The sequence below is a fragment of the Poecile atricapillus genome, chromosome Z, assembly GCF_030490865.1.
Source record: "Poecile atricapillus isolate bPoeAtr1 chromosome Z, bPoeAtr1.hap1, whole genome shotgun sequence".
NCBI lineage: Eukaryota > Metazoa > Chordata > Aves > Passeriformes > Paridae > Poecile > Poecile atricapillus.
The window spans coordinates 16502240-16523519 of record NC_081289.1 but is presented as its reverse complement, the minus strand read 5'-3'; the positions used below and the strand labels follow the sequence as shown (position 1 = coordinate 16523519).

Genomic DNA, 21280 nt, shown 5'->3' with positions numbered 1-21280 from the left:
GTGCAACAGGAAAGCAAACAATAGAAGGAATACAAATGCAGACCTAGTGATATTAGATTCTGCCCAGTGGAATTTTAGGTGCCTATATGGCATTTCCATAAGGAAATATTTGCCTGCTTAAGGGCATCATTGAGGCTCTTTGAGGTAATTACTGGTTTGTGCTGGTTTCCTTGGAGGTGGAATTGTCTTGTGTTCTTGTAGGAATTAACGAATGGATGAACGAACCAGGCAAATTCATGGTCTGTATGTGTCTTGAGTAAATACAGAAAATTTAGTGAGGATTTTCTTGTTCAGCTCCCAGCTATCCTGGCATGGGTTAAGTACTCCCAAGAGCTGAGCTTTTTGTTCAGGTGGTTTCATCACTTGTATTAAGTGGTATGAAGCATAAAGGAGAAAAACAGATGTTTTCATTAAGTACTTTTCAGGGAGGTAGTGATGTCCTGTGGGTTTGTGATGGAGTTTGGTCACTATGTAGGTCTTGTGCTTACAGTTTGGTTGTTTCTGTGTCTCAGCTATACAGTGTTGTTGTGTACCCACCTGCTGTTTGGATGTAGTAGCAAGAGAGTCGTTTTAAATGAGTTGGCATTAGACTTTTTATAGAAACAGGCTGTGCATTTCTTAGCCTCCAAAAGTCTTTTAACATTTTTAGACTTGGTCATTTTCAAAGAAGGTTAAAACATTCTATTTAGCCTCTGTGTTGTATTTGCAGTTTCATTGATCGTTGAGTGTTAGTTTCAGGCAGTATTTGCACTTTACTATTGACTGTTTTGTAAGTTTTGTGTGTAGGTGGAATCCATTTGCCCCAGGGGAGGAAGCTATCCCAACTAAGGCTTTAATTAGCTGTTTCTTGGTTTTTATTGAAATTCTGGAAATTGAAAGGGTGAGAGCTCATCAGAGCTGGTGTAATTTGGATGGGATCTGAGTCAGTGTTAACTAAAATTGTCTCCAAATCCCAGCACAGGAAGGACAGGGAGCTGCTGCAGCCAGGCCAGAGCAGGGACACCAAGGGCATCAGAGGGATGGAGCAGCTCTGCTGGGAGGAAAGGCTGAGGGAACAATTGGGATTGTTCAGCCTGGGGAAGAGAAGGCTTTGGGGTGGCCTCACTGTGGCCTTGCAGTGCCTGAAGGGAAGCCACAGGAAAGATGGAGAGAGACTCTTGACAAGGGCCTGGAGTGACAGGATGAGGGGCAATGGCTTCGCACTGACAGAGAGAAGGTTTAGAAATTGCTCCCAGTGAGAGTGGTGAGGCCCTGGCAGAGGTTGCTCTCATGTGTTTGCAGCTCTTTGGCTTTGGACTGCACAAGTTTGGAACTCCCACATGGTGTTATAGTGCATGGGACCTTTCCAAAGGGAATTTGGGGGGTTTGCTGACCACTGCCCTCAATCAAAAGATAGACAGTTCCACAGAAGTGTGAAAACAGTGTAACAGATGCAATGGACTTCATTGCTGCTTTTCTTGATCTTGATTCTTTTCCTGTTTTTTCTGCTAATGGCAGCAGATCTCAGTCCCACTTTTGAACCCTGAAGAAATCTTTCCATTTCTTCGGGCTTACGTTGGGTACATAATTTTAGGTAATGAGTCTGACAGTCCCCTAACAAAACCAAGTAAACAAAAAAAAAGTAAATAAGCAACTGGTTGTTCAACTATAGGGCAGAGTCTTTGAAGAAAAGTGTTGTCTTCTGCCTTGGTCTGACTCTGGGGTTAATGTGAGGACTTTATTAGTCAGTTAGGAAAATTTGAAAAATAAAGGATTTCCTGCTTTGAAGAGCTTGTGAAGAAAAAGCTTTGGGGATATGAAGATTTTCTCTCATTCCATTGTTCCAGTGCTTGGAGAGTCTGGTTATCTAGAATCACAGACTGATTTGGGTTGGAGGGAGCTTAAAAATCATCTTGGTCTACAGCAGGCCACAGGCAGGGATGCCACTAAGCTTTATTATGTTTGTTTCCACTTTGATGTATTTTTTAACCAGCCCATTATCTTCCTGGTTGTGACAAACCCTTATGTGGTTACTTTCCTTTTTTTATTTGACCTAGGAGACTTGAGTGGTCATCTATTAAAGTAGCTTTTCCTTGTCTCCCATTCCATACCTTGTATCTCACCCCCAAAAATTTTTCAGAGAATTCAAGTACTGACTGATAGGGGTCATGTTTGTATAAGAAGACTTGGGTTTAATGTTTACATTAGAATTAATTATTTACCCTTAGCAACCCCATTGGTGTGAGATGTGTGGAGGTGGATTTAACAGTGACAGCACCAGCCTGTGCCATGAGCTGAGTGGTAGAGCAGGACAGTAAGTGTTGCTTTCTTCTTGATTATTAGTGACTTTTCAAGTGTTAAATTGTGTTCCCAATGACAAAAATTAAGTTTTGTAGTAGATGAAGCAATAACTTATGTACCTTTATACTATCAAATAAATAAATAAATTTCAGAGACTTTAATGCATAAATTGCATTTCCTGGTAGCTGATGATGTGTTGGCCCTTGTATCTCCCAAGTGCTAATTAACTACCAGTAAGTGTCCAACTAGAGATTGTAATTAGTTCTGAAACTGCTGTGCCTTGATCACTTTCTGCAGGGTTTCTCCTAAGTTAAAGTCTCAAGAGAGACAAATGCCGTGGCTTTTCTTCCTACTGTTTGGGAAGGAGGCAGTGGATTGCAATAGTGAAATTAACTTTTCTCTCTCTCACATTTGCCTTACACTTGCACCTGTGTGAGGTCCAAGTGTATTTGGAATTTGTTGCACAGAGGGTTGATTAAATTTCCTTGGACAGAGTGCAGTAAATCCAGCAAAAATCAGCTCCGTGTTTGTCTTCCATTGACTCACGGGTAATTGCAAGGAAAGAAAAAGGAAGTTTGGCATCTTTTGACTACATAATGAAGTGAGAGATTAAAGCTCCACATGAAAAGAAATCTGTGATTATATAACAGCAGTAGCTGCTGTAAGATGTTTATTTATTTGGTTAGTAACTAAGAAATGGTGTATTATAATCCCCATAATATTTCCTCACACACTCTGGGAGGGGAACACAATGGCACAGGACAGGGACGTTGGACGAAGGACTGATGGAGAGTATTCATCTTCCCCAAGGACAAATGCTCGTGGAGGAAGCTGGAAATCTGCAGGCTTTCAGGCCTGGCTTTGCTCTCTGCAGGTGCCATCTGTGACTGTTTTTTACAGCCATGAAACATATAACAGCTGCACACTTCAGTATTTTACCTCTTATTAGCCAGTGTGTGCTTTCAGTTAAAGACATTTGAAGTTCATTAGATAGAAGCTATTTGCAGGCACAAGTTACCTGGAAGAAATTATTGCTTAACAAACCTACTGTATTATTCTTATACTGAAATAGAGTTACTTTGTGGGTGTTTCAAGATAAACAAGAAAACTACATGTTGTTATCCACTTTTCCATATTTCACATACATTAATGAAGTTTTTTTCAAGACATTATCTCAAATAAAGATCTCTTAATGTATTAATGATGAATATGAAGTCTCTTTGGCCCTTGAGCACTTCAACTTTGCCTTGTGTACAAAGGTGAGGTGGGGTCTCATGAGTGAAAGTGATTTGTCTTGGTGATGTCCTTTCCTTGTGGATGAGCCACTGGCATGTCCAGGGAGGAATTCACTGGCTCATGCATATATATATTGCTGGACCCTTTGTGAGCTTCTGGCTCTTACAAATGTGGATTTGATTCCTGTCCCAGTTCATTCAGAACTGGGGGGTTCCATGTGGGCCAGGCAGAAATGGAGCAGGCAGGAAGAATGGTACAGTTCAGAATTCTGCTTTCCAGTGGAGCTGTATGCTTTGGAAACAGGCAAAAGATGAGTTTGTGGAATCAGATGGAAGGCTGCAGCAGTACACTTGCCTGCATGGTGGCAGTCGCAAAAGACAGCATTGCAGGCCTTTGGAACAGGGGCTGGATTTCTGTCACCTGCCAGGTTTTGCTGCTGAGAGCACTGTCTTAACTGCTTTGCTTTGTCCTGTGCAATTCTAAGAAGTGTGGAATCGGAGTTATTAACAGTGGCTTACAACTCCTTGCCAAGAAAAGAGTAATTGAAGTTAACCTTTAAACCCTCTGGAAAATCTCTGGTCTAGGCAAGAGCTGTCTTGTATTGAAAGGGTTATTTGGAAATCCAGAGTGATGTTGAATGTACTGCTGATGTTACAGACGAGACTGACTTGACACTGGATATTTTTGCTGGCTTGGGTTAATCCTAAACTGAACCAATTTGAATTTACAAATGGTTTAATCCTGATATCTTAATTATTTTATGAATGATTTTATGATATCTTAATTATATATGCTTCTGATGTGAGCTCTGCAAACTGGCCTACCTTGGTGCTCATAGAAAACCAGGCCAAATCATCACACAAAGGGATGCTGTGTAAATAACCCAGAGAAGTAGAAAAGAAGGGCTTTCACTTGCAAAGATACCAGCAGTCTTTCATTATTTTCAAAAATAGAACAGGCTCTCAAAAATTGACTATAGGGTATGATGTGGGTATGGAAATTGTCTGTCAATGACTAGAAAGTGGAGCATTGTTTACTCAGGAATTGCAGTATCAACTGTGAGCAAACTGGAGGGGCTGATGGTTTCTGGTTGCACTGCAATCACAGGCTGCATGGTGAGCCACCAGCATAGTGTGGCAGGGACACCTGCTCAGTGGTAAAGGAATCATAAAATCTGAAGGGACTTTAAAGCTCATGCTGTTCCATAGGGAAGGACACCTTCCACTATCCCAGGTTTCTCAGAGCCCCAATCCAGCCTGGCCTTGGACACTTCCAGGGATGGAGCAGCCACAGCTCCTCTGGAAAGGGAGTTTTAGGTTCATTTTTTATTAGTTCTGTGTGCTTCTAACTACACAAATGGAAGTAAATCAGACTCTTATTCCTTTGGGTTTTTTTCATTTGCTGTCAAATAGACTTACCCTCAAGGAAAGAAATGAAAGCAAATGCCACGTCATTGTACTTCTATTTTTATGTGCTACCCCTTCTATGTTACCTAAATACCTGGATGACTTGCCCAACTGTAGTTTTTCAGAGATGTGCATGCTTAATGACATACATGTTTTAACTTGAATCGTTCCTTTAAAATGGCTTCCTGTAGTTCTAACCTCTAGTATTAATAACAAGAGCTAACCTCCAACCCGAACAGGTCATGGGTATGTGAATAACCAGGCCTAATCCTGATTTCTGCTAAATGCTGCTTGACTGAATTACTTAGTCTCTTGCTCTTTTTCTTTAAATATGCTTTCTCATACCTGCTTTTTTGAGAACCGGTGCAAAAAACACTTAGTCATAGGTAGGTATGGCAGGAGTTTGCTGTGTTTGAAGAATTAGTAGTCAAGTGTGAAATTGTGCAGGTGAGGCAGGAATGTAAAGTGAGGAAGCTGCTCTCTTTAAATCAAAGGGCAGACTTGGGTTGACTGTGAGTGAAAAAGAAGTTTTCAGCAACAAAGCAAATTCTTGCCATGACTTTGTGTTGTTCTGTTGGATAATTACCTTGTGAAGTGAACCAGACTGCTTAGAACCACAGTGGTGTGGCCAGAGCAGTGTTTTGGGAGGGAATCCTCTGATCACCAGCTTGTTGGAACCATTGTGCTTCCAGGGCTGCTGAAGGAAGCAGAGGAAAACCTCCTGTCAGTGAGTGTGAAACCTCCGTGCCTCCTGTGTTGAAAAAAATGAAGTCTTCTAGCTGACAAAAAGAGGAGCTCCTGGTTCCTGTGCAGTTCCTCTGGTGTTTTCCAGGCGTAGCCGTGGGGATAAAGGACTAGAGTAGGACGTGCAGGTGAGTCTGTGGGTGAGCTGTGATGGTTCCCTGCTGTATAAGACCCCCTTTTCATCCTAGAGTAATGGTTCCATGGGCTTTAATCACAGGGGTTACAAAACAAAGTGTTAGTTTGGAGGAAGAGAAAGCAATGTGCTCTACCTGAGTATTCTACTCTCATGTCCTCTGAGCTCATGTGCCAGGGCTCCCCTAGCTGTGTCATTTAAACAAAAAGAAAATAAATTACTTCAAATGTTTTTCTTCTTCTTTCTCTTTTCTCAACAACTGGAACTCTAAAGGTTTAGAAATGTATTAAATTAATTCAATCCTCTTGTTCCTGGAAAGCAAATGCCCTTCACGTACTTGCAAGGAGACAAATGACAGGCAGAACTCCAGAAATCTCAGTCAAGACTTCCTTTTATAACAAGCTGCTTTATGGTTTTAATTTCAGTCTTCTTGGTTCATGTGTCATGTTTTTTGTAGCACTTGCTTTTTAACACCACAGAGCTTAAACTAGGATACAGTGTTGTGAGCAAATAAGAAATAAGGCTGAATTTGAAGATAAGCATTTTTTTTCTCTTCCTGAGAAGAGCTAAATAACAGAGCAGTAACAAAGAAGCACCTTTTATGGGATGTAAATGGTGTTGCCTCTGCTAACACAGGGTGTGGGACTTAATGGTGCAGTGAAGTCTGGGCTTGACAAGTCCTCTCAATTCTTTTTCAGGTGTTGGGTTGCTCAGGGAAGAGAGGTGATAATTTTTTTTTTTTGCATCTTGTTATGACTGGCCACCTTCAACAGTCAAGTGAGGACATGAATAAGTGGCTGCACTGACTCTTCATGTCAGTGAAGACATGAAGAGCTTGGTGTTCTTTATATTCTCCTAGTAATGTGTCTTGCTTCCAGTTTGGATCAGTTTTGTCCCCATAGGTAAGAGCAGTAGCCAAAGCAGGGTGATCAGATCCTGTTAATTTGGGAGCACATGCTGTTCATTATGAATAGGGTCAGAAAGGACAGAAGAGTGAGCTTGGCAGGAGGGAGAACTGCCTTCTCCTCCTCACTGGTGTGTCCCTAAATTTTCTTGTCAGCATTTCCTGTATTCTATTTTCACACCTGATGCAAAGACACATCTGGCACCTGCAGAGCTCCATACCACAGGCTTGTAAATGAGACTCCAAGCCAGGATGCTGCCTGCACTGACTGACTTGTGACAGGCAAGCTCTCTTCTTGATAGAAGCCAAACACCAATCCCAAGTTTATTTTTACATTGGTTATTATATAGCTGCTGAAGGATGACTTCTGATTACCAGTGATGAGAAGATAATTTGGACCATCTGCCCCAGATGTGGTAAAAGGCCTCCCTAGCTGGCAGCATCTGATCCTCCTCACCACCCTGTCCAAAGCAAACACACCTTTCATCACTACCTCCAGGCATTCACAAATCCATCTGTACTTTGGATATGATACTGTATCTTTATAGGCTGTGGCCTCAAGGCTAATAATTCATAGTGGTGTAGGCTCCAGCTGATACCTGCAGTCTTTCAGAGTTGTTGTTGCCTTGATAGGAACAGAAGCTAACATCTTGCATTTCCCATTACCCACAAGAACTGACTGAAATGTTCTGACCTTGTTAACATTACAGATGTGTCTCTGTGGAGATAATGACTCAAACTTTCTAAGCTATTCTTTCTGTATTTTTTTTTCTTCTTTGTGGCTAATTGTTACTTAATTCAACAGACAGAAAGGGATGTAATTTCAAAGATTTCCTGCTTTTAATCAAGAATGCTGCTTTCCTATATTTAAGAAAACCTCAAACACCACCTTCCCCCCTTCCCCCCAAAAGAAACACACTCCAAGTTTTGAAAAGTGAACTTCACACCTTTTTTAATGCTGTTTCTCTGTAAGGTCTTTGTCAGTATGATAAGCTGCTTTGTGTTTCCTGAACTTCATTTAAACAGAGGGTTGTTTTTGTTCACATGAATTGAGGAACAGTTTTGATCATTCAGTAAGCTGTAGACCACCTGTGAAGCAAATAAAACATGATTTAAGGTAAAAAGATTTGTTACCATGCCAATCTTGTTTCCCTTCCATGTGAGTGGAAGGGTCACAGTTGCTTTAGAAGTATGTGACTGAAAGGGACCACCTGAGTTGGAAAGTAATTTCTTGTTCTTCCCAATCCTCCTCTTGCACTGCAGACTATTGACTAATAAACGTTCAGTCAAAGAAGTTTTGGGAAAAACCTCCATGGGAACAGATCATCAAAACAGGGAGTTTGCATTTACAGCAGTCCCTCAAGCGTATGTTTAGTTTGGTGAAAGAATGAGCCTGGTTAGGTTTGGGTTTAGTGTTCTTCTGCCTTCTTTCAGAGGAGTAGATCTCTCCACCTGCTGGAAAGGGAGTTTCCCACCCACAGGAGGCAGAAATCTTACTGCTCTCTGTATTTCCACCCTCCCACTGAGTTCCCTGCATGTGCAGTGTGTATTTCCTCCTGATCTGAGATGCACACTGTCACCAGCACCGTTTTACCAGTGTGGAGGTGCCAAAACAGATGGATTGTATAGCAGGTTGGTCATCTTGATTCACCTTAAAAAGAAACCTGACCACTGGGGAAGTCCTTTTTTTTGTGGTATCTCTTAAAAGAAGCTCTTCCTTTGAGCTACTTGTGGCATTTGCACGTGTGCATCTCCTCAGAGCCTTGCAGGAATAGACTTTTAATGTCTCTTATTTTACCTACTTCTGTTAATTGTGTTTTCTTCATAACTTTTGGTTTTTTGAGACAGTATGCCAGCAAACTTAGGCAGCAATTTATCTTGTATCCTTGCTAAGTTTCTGTTATGCTGGACTACTTTCTTGTTGGTTTGACTGACTTGTCTCTATTCCTGTATATCTTTGCATTTTCTGTGAGGATCTCCTTCTACAAGTACAAACTGGAACTGGGGTTGCAGTGTCAGAACAAAGACCACTTTAGTATTTTCCTTGGGACTTTCATGAAATAAAATACATAAAACATCTCCATTAAAATGTCTGGATTGATGAAGAGAAGGGGGAAAAAAAGCGCCTTTTCCTCCAGCAGTGGCTTGATTAATGGATTTATTGTTTGTACAGATTTTGTCAGGAAGCCATATGGCTTGAGGAAAACAAAGAGGAAGTGGCTGATGTTGGGAATCTGATTTAATAGGGGTCCCTAAGGACAGAATGTGGCTCTTATCCTTACCTCCTTCCCACTCAGTTTGCAGAGTGGTCTGAGAAGAGCTTTAGGGTTTCAATAGAGCTGCAGATAATGGAGCTCTGTTGGAGTGGAAGTTTCAGTCCCTGCTGCTGGATCAGCACCACGGCCACTCCATTCTCAGGTTCAGAATCCACTATTCTTTGGCTTTTGTATGAAGTGTCCTGGAGTAATTAACAAACAGCAGTAATTGAAATGTTTGCTATTTGTGTATTGGCAGTTGATCAGTTTGCAGTAGATAAAGATAACTTTTAGCATCTCAAAGCTGAGTTTTCATAGTTTAGGGTGAGATTATTTCTCTCTTCTCTCCCTCCCCCAGCAAAATTCAAGCATCTGTGCCTCTGGATTAACTAATTCACCATCTGTATCCTAAAACCAGATTTATTTTCCTAATCTAACATGTGTAAGTGGGGATTGGTAAGTAACTGTGGCTCAAGCACTGGTGATTTAACCTGATGTGGTGGGTTAGATGAATGTTCTGCGTTTTCTATGACTGTTTGACCCTACTTAGGACTATGTGGTGAATAAACCTGAGTGGAGAACTTAAAAGAATGTTCTCTAATGGAACTGCAATCAAATACATTATGGAGATTTAACAAGCATATCTTCCTTCTGTTAAATTACAGCTTCTCAGCTGAGAGACATAAACTCACCAAAAATTATTCTGTTCATTTCAGGTCTAGAGTGAAAGGCTTATGTGAACTGTTAGTAAATGTTAGTGGTTCTGCAGAGTGGAAAGCACAAAACATCACAAAAACATATTCTGGCAACCCAAGAATTTAATTAATACTGGTTTATGGATGAAAGCTGCATGTTCAGTTAGTCATGGTGAAAATTATGTGTGCCTGAGACTTTTGGAGCTCCCGAATGTGCTATTGTGGCGTTTTGGGCTATAATGAGAGAAGCAATTACTCTTACAGGGCTTTGATGCATTGTGTGCATGGTCCAGTATTTTACAGACCTCCCTTCTTTCCAGATCTTTTAGAGGTTTTTGTTGTTTTCTGAACTCTTATGATGTTCTTATGCTGGAGTTGGTACTTATTACATCTTTCCATTGGAATGATATTAGGAGACAAACATTTTGTCTGGGCAAAATTCATTGTCTGACAAGAGTAGTAGAGGAGATGCTGAAATACTAGTGGAAAGTTTTTCTGATTTAGAGCTGTTTTTCCATGCTGCACTCTATAAAGTTCCCATGTAGAGTTACACGTAAAATATATGTTCCTTTAAGATATTATCCAGAAAATCTTTGGTTGTGAAGTCTTAAAAATAACCACATCTCACATGTTCTCCTTGGCTGTGCCATAATATTAGGCAATGTCTGTCACAATGATGCTGTTAAACATGGTTGTTGTAAGCATCCCTTCCAAGCTGATTATTAGTCTCAATCAGCAGTTTGGGATTTGTTACCTTTTGCCCAGTTTGTTTGGCTGTTTGTGCATGCATTGCTCGTGATTCACTGCTGCGAGGGAGTCAGGGTGTGCAGCTCCAGAGCACTTGGAGGGTTTTACATCTGGAAGCGCTCCAGTCTGAGGATTATTTTCCTTAAAAAGAAAATTGGGAAAGAAGATTATTTCACAATCTCCTATATTTACAATTTACCAGTGGTAGATGCTTGTGACTACCTAATACAGTGTTTAGGGGATTTTTGGTTTTTTTTCTAATGTTCTGGAAAGCTGTAGAAATGTTGTTTACCACACTTAATTATTTATAGCAAGAACATGTCACACCAGGTATAAGAAGCAGCAAATTAAGAGCAGTATTCCACTTTTCTTTTGAACTAACTTTTCAAAAATAGAATACTGCTTGTGTGTACCAGGCAGTTGTAGATCTGTAGGTGCCAGGTGAACACTTGCGTTCTTCCAAAACATTAAAGGAAGGAGGGGGAATAGAAGTTAATCCTCAAGAAGGTTGTTTCACTTACGTATAGCAATATTCCTCCTTTTTTCCTTCTAGGAACTGCCCTTGTAAGCAGAGTGGACACTGATGCTTGGAGCAGCAGATCGAGCATAAGCAGACATCTGTCTTCATCTGCAGGTAAGAATTCAGCACCAAAACCCTCCAAGAGAGAGTTTGCCTGCTTCCTTCTGAAAGTACTTGCACATAGAGCATTCTGAAAACTCTAACGCTTAAAGAATTACAGAATGGCCTGGGATGGAAGGGACCTTAAAGATCATCTCCTTCCACCCCACAGCTATGAGCAGGGACACCTTCTGCTATCCCAGGTTGCTCAGAGCCCCATCCAACATGGCCCTGAACACTTCCAGGGATGGGGCAACTTCATAAGTTCATAATTTCCTCCTTTCTTCCTGTGACTAGAAATCTGAGCAAGATCCCAGTCCCCCTGCTCTGTACAATGTTTTCTCTAAACAGTTGTGTTCTGGGCAGACCTGTCATGGCCCTGCTGAATTTCATCTCCTGAATGGTGTCATCTCCATGGATATGCACCTTCCTGCTGTATAAGGCCCACAGCTAACCTGTCACTGGGGAGTGTGGAATGAGAGGAAGCTTTTGTCCTTGGCTCCTCTGCTTGTCAGATGATCCTGGGCAGCAGATCTTCACTTGAGAAAGAATATCTTCACCGAAAGGCTTGTCAAGCATTGGAATGGGCTCCTCAGGGAAGAGGAGTCACCATCCTTGCAGGTGTTCAAGCAATAACTGGTGCTTCTTCTTTGGTTTGGGTGACAAGATGGTGTTTGGTCAAAGGTTGGACTCCATGATATTGGAGATCTTTTCCAACCTTAATGATTCTGTGGTTTACTGTAAGGAGTTGTCCCCAGTTTAGCCACTCAAACATTGCCAAAAACCAAAAAGAGTTGTCAGGAAAAGTAAATAGTAGCAGGTAGTGTTTTTCCTGACATGATGAATCCTTGATACAGGAAAAATATCAGAACTTAGACTAAACATATACTTTCAGATTACGCATTGGTTTATTTTTTATATTGGTTTGATTTTTTTCAGTCCCGTCTTTCGTGATGTAGATGAGACTGGTGAAGCAAGTGAAAAATACTGAGAATGCAGCTTCTTCTCTTGCTTGTCACCATTTACAGGCCTTGTCTAATGCTGATTTGCCTTTTGTGCACACATCAGCTTCTCAGTGATAGACTTCCATAGCAATCACACACCCTTTTCATCTCTGTGTGTATATTGCCATTTTACCACTCCTTCTATTGCAAATGCAGCATTTATAGCAGTGTTCTGTTGATAACTGAAGCAGCTGAGGCACCAACAGAGCTAAATAAATTAAAATGCTTTGTTCATTTGCCACAATGACAGCTTGTCACATGCTCTGTGTATCAGAGGTACAGATAAGGATAAAGGTACAACAGCTTTATCTTACTGCAGGAAAAGCTGAAGAAAAGCAGCATAGAATAGATATTTCCATTATCCTTAATATAGTGTAGAACTAGTAGAAATATCAATGCACATATATAAAATGCACTCTCTATGGTGAAGAGGAGCTTTGCTGAAGAGTGGTACATGTGTGTGGATGCATCTGTCCATATGTACAGCACCCAAAATGCTGTGTTGCTAGAGTCTGGCTTCAGACTTGCCATAAGTTGCCTCATATTTGAGAAGTGTTTTGGGTTTTTCATTAAAGCACTTTCAGCCTCACATTCTAGGCACCTTACGTGTCTCTTTAATGCACATCAGTGGATTGTTTCTAAAGCAGATATTTTCAGAGCATTAATTACTACCTTCAGCCAACAACATCATCTTGCTAAAGGGGTGTGATGGTTTTTGTGGGGGGTTGGTACCAGCCATGGGGACAGTGCTGCTGAAGCACCACACAGAATTTAGACAGACACTGCTGCCTTATTTTTGCTAGGTGACACTTAGCCAGAGCATATATACATATGTATGTTAACCTGAAGCTCCAGGAGGCTTGGAATGTAGTGGTGTTAAGCCAGGTTTTCTTCTGCCAAGTTAAAATATTTAAGAATTTGTTGTTGACTCTATTTGAATAAATTCCTTTCAGTGGAGCGAGTTTGTGGCTGGCTGCCAGGTGACTTTGGTGTCACTCCTTTATTTGTCACTTTGAAACAAGTCATGTGAGTTACTGTCTCTGAATGATTTTATTGTATGAGAGCAGAAGGTATTTGCCTGCTGGAAATTCATCAGGATGGTGCCTGCCCATCCTCATACAGGGAGAGTTACTTATTTACCTTCACTTGTTTTGAACAAACCAGTTTGGTTTTTTTGCCTCAAGCATCACTAATGTAATTTGTTGTTGTTACGTGACTTTATTTTGCTGTCTGTTTGGGTCAGCCTGTAGTATGTGTTTTATTAAAACTTCTTTTTCCCCAGCTGAAATCATGGAGTAATAATAGATTTTTTTTACTTCTAAGGAAAAAAAAAAAACATCAATCCACTTTTATTCAGTGTTAATCAATAAATAGAATAATGAAAAAAGGAGCAGAACTTATTCACTGTGGTAGCACAAGTGGACAGCAAATCAGAGGATTAACTTAGTGAAATACTTTTCTTTCAATACTTAAACTTTAAACATGAAAAGGAGACAAAAATAGACATAACTTTTTCTTTGAAGTTCAGAGTAGGTCTAACAATGCTTTAAATTGAATTAACTCACACAAAGTCTTAAATGCAGTTGACAAAAATTGTTTTGAGACCCACTTCAGAAACTTTCACTCTCAGGATGCCACTTCATGTTTTTCTGCATAGTGATATTGCATTTTCTGGGATTTTGGATAAGCGACAAAACCAGACTTTGTTGGTTTGTGAGCACTGAGACATGATTAGTATCTACCAGCTGTTTTGTGACCTGTGTTTGTCATGATTTGGATGCCTTTGACCTATCTAAGCTGGGCAGATACTTCTTCTGGCTGGGCAAAAAAAACCTGTGTGCTCCCTTCCAGAACCATAGAAGCAGAGTGCAATTCCCTTTTCATCTGAGTGCCCCAGCTCATGAATCAGAAAATGCTCCATTCATGGAGCTCCTGATTTCCTGCCCTTCACCTTCGATTGGTATCCACTAAAAGGCATTAATAGGTGGGAGAAGTTTCTGGGTGTTCCCTGTGAGGATCTCTGGCTCAGGGAGTTTTGCTCTGACGTGCTGGTGAGTTCTGGTTGAGGTGAGGAATAATTTCAAGGGAAAAGTGTTGCCTCTCAGGTTCTCATTGTGTCTCCTGCCTGTCTCAGCTTTGCTGCATGCACACCTTTCTCCTTCTGCCTGGGCACTGAGTCACTGCAGGAAAAAAACAAGATTTCTTTGACAGTGGCATCACTGGGATCCTTGAGTTTTGCTGCATCCTTTGCATTGCAAGAGATACTTTTTGTCTCTTGTCTCTTCCTCACTCCAGAGCTGCACACTCCACAAAGTACTTCTTGTTTCTTTGCTGTGTTGCACTTGTTCAGACAGGTGGGGCAGCCGAAATTGAAGATACCATGGCATGTGCATCCATTTCTTTCCTCTTCCTCACTTGGTCACATTTTTATTATGTGCAGCTTCTTCCTTCCTCATTTAAGGCTTCTTTTCCTTTACTTTATAGTCCTGGGTGAATCTGTCCTTACATAAAATTCGGATCTTACATCCACATTTGAATGGTTTCTTTGCATTTGGAGCAGCAATGCTTCTCGTATTTGAAATGCATTTCAAGTTGAATACTTTGAAAGTGTTTATGAAGAAATACAGTGGTGTAATAGTTGGGGGAAAAAAAATTTTTCTTCCAGTGGTTTTTCAGAGTTGGGATTCATCTTGTGCTTGGCAGCTGAGGGCAAACTGGAAATGGAATGTAAGTGGAGACAGGATGTCTGGAAAGGACAGAAGTATTGATAATAAATGGCAAGGGGGGGATGGTGTGTGGAAATGCCACTTAGATGAAAAGACAGTAGTCCCTGGCTTTTCTGCTTCAAAAATATTTGGTTCTTGAGACATAGGTTGCTGCATCCAAGCCTTGACTGCTGCAGGCAAACCATTTCCTCCTTTTTTTTCTCTAATTTATTAAGCTTTGGCAAGATTTGCATCTTCTTACTTGCTGTAGAACAGTGGAAAAAACAGAATTATGCAATTCCTGCAGACTCTAAAGTTAAAATAACTTGGTTTGTGTTTTATTAATTTATCAATCACTAGGGAATTCTGCAATATTCTTATATTTGTACTAGCAAAATGTGGAAGATCTCACCTCATGGGTGTTTAATGATTCACTGTCATTAAACATTTGAGAGGAAAAATGTGCTCATTACCCAATTCAAAAGTTTTCCCACTTTATTTACTGCTGTGTAAACATCAAACTGTAGTTTTTCCCAGCCTGGAACTGCAAAGATAGTATTGTTTTTGCACTAATTGCAATGCATATTAGTCATTTCTCTCTCTGGCAGGAAAGAAACTCAGCTTTTTGGAGGCATGTCATTCTGATACAATCTCTTCTCTTTGTTCCATGTAGGTTTGGCAGTTCTGTAGACTGCTTCCTACAAAGGACAGTTGCACAATGTTTAAGTATGAGAATATCTGGGCTTTAAAGAAATAAAGTTTTGAATTGTATTTGTTAAGGAAACATGGTTTAGTATTTGATATCTTGGAGTGAGGAAGAAAAAATAGCAGCTAAACAAAGTGTAATGTATCTCATTTGTCAAATTGAAAAAATCTTACAAATACCTGCAAGTTAATATTCAAGTAATTCATAACTAAATAGGAAGAGAAATGTGAATGTCTGGCTTACCTCACTCTCTAAGTCTGCCTTTGTACTTTTATAAATAAGAATTTTATAAACAATAATTTAGGATTTCTTTCATATAACCTTTCCTAGGTCTGAGGAGACTCATGTAGTTGGATTTTAATATAATGTTATGTTTTGGACATTTTTATCATTTAAAGCATATTGTTAGTGCTTTAAATTTTGCACATTTTCAGGTGTTTATTTGCTTACTATCTTCTGATTAGCACAAACTTTGTGTGGGCAGTTCCCCTTGAGTTCTTTCGAGGATTTGGATTGCTTGCTAGGTAACTGTGCTTAATAAGCCATTCTGGCCTCCTGATGTTACTTGGTATTGTACATTTCCATAGCTGCATATCAGTAAAGATTAGAAATCCCAGCAACCACTTTTTACTTAAAAGAATACTGGCCAGGCTGTTTTTGTTAAGCTCCCTCACACAGTTCTAAATCCTTAACCCTGTCTATTAACTTACTCAGTGCTACCAGTGGCTCTTCAGACTGCACAGCCTCTCCTCTGTTTCTGTGGAGAAACAGAATCCACAGTCACTGGGCTGTTTTCAAGTAAGAAAGACCAGGGGAAATGAAAAATGTCCTAATCAGATCTCTTGTTTTTGGTTTGGGTTTTTTTTTCTGCTTCCAAAGAGAAATGCAAGCTGGGCTTTGTCCTTCATAAGCAGTGTGATGATAACCCAGAGAGTTCATCACAACAATCCATGCAGCAGTGCTGAGATGCTGTTTTGTTTAACTTGGGCTCTATGTCAGGGAGGCTTCAGGAAGAATTTCTTCATGGTTAGGGTGGTTAGGCATTGGAAGGTACTGCCCAGGGAGGTGGTAGAGTCACCATCTCTGGAGATCTATAATGAAAATTGGATGTGGCACCTAGTTCAGAAGGCGGTGATTGGTCAAAGGTTGGACTCAATGATCTTGGAGATCTTTTCCAATGTTAATAATTCTGTGCTCTTCAGTACCAGTGTCTGGCACCCCAGGCATCTCACAAGTTCAGAAAAAATGGTGAAGACCCACCATGACAGGAGGAATAATGATACAATTCCTTCTGGAGGGGGTGAGTGCACTTCCAGAAGGTCTTGATTATGTTGCCCATCTTCTGGGTGCTTTTTCAGGAGCGCTTTAAAGCAAAACTGTGCTTGTCTTGGCCTCTCTGAAAGGCACCAGAACCCCCAAAGAGAAGGTGCACCCAGCCCAAGCTGTGGAGGCGAATAGAGTAAGCTCAATCAGCCTGAAAAGCAGTAGGGTCTCACCTGCAGATCCATGGTGATTTGGTAGGTGCTGTGCAGTTAAAGAATGGAGTGAAGGAGGATAAAGAGATTTAACCAGTAACTTGGTGAGTTGCACTTCCATGTGCATGTCTGAGGTGAATGGTGAGTGAGCCATAAAGAGTTCACTGGGTAAACTGAGCAAGAAGTGAATAAGAAGGGCAGAGATCAGTGTGGAAGGACTTCCTGAAAATCAATGGATCAAGTGAAGAAAGGGGAGAGCTGCTTTGCCCTGCCTGCATTTGGCAGGTCTGCTGACTCCAGAATTCTGTGCTGACATCATTGTGCTGGGCAAATGGACACAATGGGGTTGCTGAGGGTGCAGTGAGGAGGAAGATGTAGCCATTAGGAGCTGAGATGAAAGCCTGTGACTGCATGGCCAGCAGTGAAAGGCTCTGTCTCAGAAAGTGCAAAATGTAGACGCTGTCTGAAAATACAGAGGGAAATTAATACATTGAAAGTTGTGCTGGTTTAAAAATTGTTGCCACGGAGAAAGAAGGCAGGAGCAGGAAAATGAAAACTTTTTTTCACTCGCTTGCCATATTTAATTTGACCTAACATCTATTTTCTATTGGCATTGCTGGCTGTGACTTCTGTTAATTGCTGTCAGTATTTTGGCAGAGAATCATGTTTTTCCTGAAGAGCTCTTTGCTGGGTCTTTCTATGAGTGTGATATGTGATCTTTATAAGCCTTCAAAGGGGAAGTGTATTTATTATGACGTTCAAATCTGCACTTCTCACTCCTCCCGGTGAGTTTTAGAGTTTAGGTGAGTTTCAGCAAAACTTATAGAGAATTAGTAGTTCAGAAAGTATGAAGTTTGTAACAGTTTCCCTAAAATTAGCTGAATAGAGAACTTAAGTATCCTCACCTCCTGAAGTAGAATTTGGTTCCACATCCATTCTGTGCAGTGTGGCCAGCTGGTGACCTTAGAGCTGCCTGTGGCACTGCCACAGAACTATGGGAATTCAGACTGAAAACTATGGGGATTTCAAACTGAAAGAGAGGGAAATTAGGTGAGATATGTGGAAGAAATTGTTCCCGGTGAGGCCCTGGCACAGGTTGCCCAGAGAAGCTGTGGCTGCCCCATTCCTGCAAGTGTCCAGAGCCAGGTTGGATGTGGCTCTGAGCAAGCTGGGATAGTGGAAGGTGTCCTTGTACATGGCAGAGGGATGGGAATGAGATGAACTTCTTCCAGCCCAACTTGTTCCATGATCCCATGAATTAAGTAATGTACTTTAAGTATTTCAGCCCATAAGCTATTGCTGTGTGTTATGATTACCTCAGATTTTGCTCTAATAAAATTAGCCATGCTCACAATTGTCAAGAGAGGGGAAATACTTAAATGATCCAGCTGAGTCCTATAAATAGAGAATAGAAGAAGCAAAGAAGTTCTTTTGTGCCTGGGGAAATATGGAAGTAAGCACAGCCAAGTGTAAATTTTAGAAAGTAATGGGTTCCCCCCACTTATTTATCTTGCTTAACTGTTTAAATACTCCTCGTAGTAATAAGTTCTATTCTGTCTTGCAGACTTTTCTAAGTTGCCAGGAGAGCAACTTGAAATTTCTTAGGTAATGTTTAATGAATAATGTAGCTGCTCACTGAATAAAACTTTGAGATTATAATTTTTTGAACAGTTATGTTGCTTAAGGTGAAAGTGCCTCACCTTGTTTCTGTTTCAGAAATTGCATTTCATTGCAGTGAGATTTCAGTAGTTGTGTCATACCATAGCTTTAAATCATGTGCTTGAGTGACTTTTAAAACTTCTATTAATTCAAATTTAAGTAGATTTCAGTTGCAGGATGTATTTTATTTCCTGCATCCTTCATCCTTGCAAATTTGGAAGGGGAGGAATGGGCTCATTTGTATGCAAGGTTCACCACAAAGTAGAGGAAGGTGTTATGTTTTGGTCCATGTCTTGAAATGTGGTAAGTGTAACAAGTTTCTTGAATGGTTTTGTTATTGGTTTTTTTTTGTTTTTTTTTTTTTTTGAAATTTGCCTTCAACTCGCATTTGAGGTGCAGGGAACACCTCTCTGACAGCTGAGACTCAGGGTGGCTGTAGTCTACTGGCAAAGCAAATGCTGCATGTGGGCTGAAGTGTAAAGAAGATTCAGCCCTACAAAACTAAGACTTAATGCAACTCTTGCCAAAAGGGAGCAGATGAGCTCATTGCCTCATTAGTGTAAATATTGGCAATTACCCACGAATGTCTTCAGTCTCTCAGCTGGGCGTGAGTGTTTGTGGACAAGCCGCGAGGGGAGAGGGGAAGAGTTGAATGGGTGGAGCTGTGTCTTCCTTGGAACCAATTTGGAGAGTGACCTATTTTGTCTCCTTTGAACCCAGGGCATCTCGAGGTCTAAGGCAACTTTGAAGTAAGGTGTGTGTGTTGTAGATTTTGTATAAATATTTCCCCTGCAATGAACCAGCTTACTTATTTCTCTGCTCTTTGTTTTCTTTCACTCCCACACACTACTTAGACCATATTAGAGATGTATAGATGTGACTTCCACCTAACACTGCTGTTTATTAATAAAGTGGTGTGCAATAAAACTGTTTTCTCAAATGCACTATATATTTGCTACTAATGAGGCACAAATACTTACATGACTTGAAAGACATTACAGTGCAGTAAACATCTGCCTGTTGATTGAGATGATGAATCAGGAGATGTTTGTTTAACACACACTTTTTTTTTGAGCTGTTTGTCACAGCATTTATATGCAGTGCAGGCTCATTGGCTAATGTATTTGAAAAAGGATATTCCTCTACCACAGAATAAATCTGTCCCAGCTGCTGTCTGAACCTCTGCTGTGCTGCCACCAGCTATCCTGCTGGAGCCAGTCCAGATGAGGGACTGGCCAAGGGGGTCAGAGGGATGGAGCAGCTCTGCTGGGAGCAAAGGCTGAGGGAACAATTGGGATTGTTCAGCCTGGGGAAGAGAAGGCTTTGGGGTGACCTCATTGTGGCCTTGCAGTGCCTGAAGGGAACTCACAGGAAAGATGGAGAGAGACTCTTGACAAGGGCCTGGAGTGACAGGACAGGAGGTAATAGCTCCCAAGGGACAGAGAAGAGGTTTAGATAAGATATGAGGAAGAAATTCTTCCCTGTGAGGCTGTGGTTGTCCAGAGAAGCTGTGGCTGCCCCATCCCTGGCAGTCCAAGGCCAGGTTGGATGGGCTCTGAGCAAGCTGGCATAGTGGAAGGTGTCCCTGCCCATGACAGGGGTTGGAACTGGATGGGCTTTAAGGTCCCTTCTAGCCCAAACCACTGTGTAATTCTGTGATCCAGCCCTTCCTAGAACACTGGTCACCAGTGGGGCTTTCTAGGATGAATCCTCTCAATCCTGCCTCTCTAGGATTGTGATGTTTCATACTGACAATTTTGTTTGATAGTAGCTAAACTTGAGAATGAAGAAAAGGAGTGCTTCATGTAAAATGAAGGTGATACTTCAGTCCTAATCCTGAAGCACATTCAGATTTGGGATTTAGTGAGTAAGACTGCTTGAATTGAATTCAGCCTTGTATCACAGTAACTCCTGTCTCAAGAGCTGAAAGAAGTGCTGCATCAGATATTGTTTTGATTTGCTGGTACATATCCTCAATATAATTCTCTTAAGTTTTAAATTTTTAAATTTCTGCTTTAGAAATTCCCTGACTGAGATCTAATAGAAGCAAGATTCCTTGAAACTCTGACTTGAGTGCTGTTACCAATTCCAAAACACCCTTGGGTTTTTGTAACACTAGTCCATGTGGAGTTCAGATGTTTTTTTTAAAATCTAATCTTAAGGAAAGGAGAGTATTAATTTCAGAGTTGTTTGTTTCTGTTGAATTAATTCAAGTGCAAGGATGTCAAACTTACTGTTTAAAAATGCAAGTTGTGCTCTCAGCAGTGACCAAATACAAAGGAACTTCAGTAAGCCATCTGTCTCTTTGACTCACCTGCTGGCTTATTTTCTTCCCAATATTTTGTCGGGATTTGAAAATGTTTTGCAGCACAGTTGGGTCAAGCCTGGTAGCTCCAAAGTGTTACAGACTGTGATAGGAGTACTATCACTCTAGCCATCAATCTGTGTTTGTGACAGCTGGTTGGAACTCACTTTTCTATGAAGGCCATGAGAATTTTGGACACGGTTCATAATTGTGAAGGTTTGTAGCTATGTCATCACTTGTATCCCAAGTTAGATGAATGTTTTGTGCTGTGCTGCAGTTAAATCTTTATTAAGTGGTTTCTCTGGTTTCTTCAGATTGTCACATGTGATTGATTTAGATTAAAACACTGTGCAGGAAGAAGTCCTAAAGGTTTAACATGCTTCCTGAAGTCAGAGATACGTCTTAGA

The 21280-nt window shown here is 40.9% G+C and overlaps 1 protein-coding gene across 4 annotated transcripts in view; it reads left to right on the top strand.

Moving 5' to 3' along the window:
• Nucleotides 1-21280, top strand: part of LOC131572924 (ras association domain-containing protein 8) — a 73007-nt gene that overhangs the window by 25020 nt on the left and 26707 nt on the right. For all 4 annotated transcript variants that reach the window (XM_058826374.1, XM_058826375.1, XM_058826376.1 and 1 more), the window contains one exon: nt 10954-11034. The gene's annotated coding sequence lies outside the window, so the exon portion shown is untranslated. The remainder of the gene's footprint in view (nt 1-10953; nt 11035-21280) is intronic.